The following is a 1,819-nucleotide window of genomic DNA, read 5'->3' as shown; positions in this document are numbered from 1 at the left end:
TTCCATATCAAGACATAAAACAGCTTTCTCATTGTTTGTTATAGCTACGTAGAGTTTCACTACGTGGAAATTCCACAGTATATTTAACCAACTTTTATTAATGGACATTCAGTTTATTTCCAGGTCCCTGAGTGGCACAAACAGTTTGCACTCCACTACTAATCTAAAGGTTGGCAGTTGAACCCACCCAATGGTGCTACAGAAGAAAGGCCTGGTGATCTAATTTCATTAAGATTACAGCCAAGAATTACACAGTGGAATGCAGGTAGTCCCTGACTTACAACGTATTCAAGTTACTATGAACCACATTTACGTTGGTCTGAGTTTTTTTTTTTTTGTACATCTTGTTATTAGTAATATGTACTACATACAACATTGCAGTGTGTAATAATTTGCTGATGTTATCATTCTCAGATGTTCACTCGCAGATGTTCAAAGATTGGATTTATAAAGATACTGATAATAAAAGGAGATACTAATGAAAATTGTTTTAAAAAGTAGAATTCGACGTACGTCAGAACCAATTTACAAAGGAGTGGTCAGAATGGAACCCTGTCTTAAGCTGGGGACTACTTGTAGTGCCAAATTCCTCTCCAAGGACATTGAACCCATTGAAATACCCACAAAGGGTATAAGATCCAGCCTTTTCCGTCTGCCTGGACAAAATAGGTATATGTTTTTTCTTTTCTATTTTTTTCAAATAATTTATTTTGTTGTTGTTGTTGAAAATATACACAGTACAACATACACCAATTCATCAATTCCTGCATGTACAATTCAGTGACATTGATTGCATTCTTCAAGTTGTACAGCCATCCTCACCCTCCTTTTCCGAATTGTTCCTCCGCTATTGAGATAAACTCACTGCCCCTAAGCTTATTATCTAATCTTTAGAATTGTGTTGTCAATTTGATCCCATATAGATAGTTCTTTAAAAGAGCACAGTGTGCTCAAGGCAGACATTCTTTACTAGTTAAGTTAAACTATTGTTCAGTTTTAAGAAGACTTTGGGGATATTTTTGGTCTAAGGTTTAAAGATTATCTCAGGGCAATAGTTTCAGGGTTCATCCAGCCTCCACGGCTCCAGAAAATCTGGATTCCATAAGAATTTGACGTTCTGTTTTGCATTCTTTGCCCTTTTGATCAGGATTCTTCTATAGAATCTTCAGTACAAACATTCAGTAATGGTAGCCGGGCACCATCCAGTTTTTCTGGTCTCATGGCAAAGGAGTCAGTTGTTATGGAGGCAATTATTTATGTTTCCTCTTAATCAAACTTTTGGATATTTGCTAATCTGATAGTTGAAAGATATTTTATGGTAGGACAGCCATTTTTAAACCTTTCTGCGCTTAGTTTTTTGTGTTAATTCCATTATCTCAAAATAGTTCATGTCTCCCATCCCTTCTTGCTTCATCAACATTACCCATCCTTCCTGCTGTAGTCTGGAATGATTCCATTCACTTCATCCCCCCCCTTCTACCCTCCACCCTTCCAGGGGAATTCTGCCACTATTTTTTAGAGCCTCTGTTGAAGATTTCTGGAACTGTGTCATGATCCAGTAGAGCAAGGATCAGCAAACTTTTTTGTAAATGACGAGATAGTAAATACTTTAGGCGGTGCAGTCTGTTGGGAGTCCTCAACTCTGCTATTGTAGCCCAAAAGCAGTCACAAGATGACACACAAATGAATGGACATACCTGTTTTCCAATAAAACTTTATTTGTAAAGACAAGTGGTGGGCCGGATTTGACCTAAGTGCTGTAGTTTACCGACCCTTGCTTGAGAGGATTGTGAAATAACTTAAAAAAAAAAAAAAAAAA

Source organism: Trichechus manatus, unplaced genomic scaffold (assembly GCF_000243295.1).
Source record: "Trichechus manatus latirostris isolate Lorelei unplaced genomic scaffold, TriManLat1.0 scaffold00057, whole genome shotgun sequence".
Classification (NCBI taxonomy): Eukaryota; Metazoa; Chordata; class Mammalia; order Sirenia; family Trichechidae; genus Trichechus; species Trichechus manatus.
The sequence above is the reverse complement of the archived record's forward strand: the minus strand, read 5'-3'. Positions refer to the sequence as shown.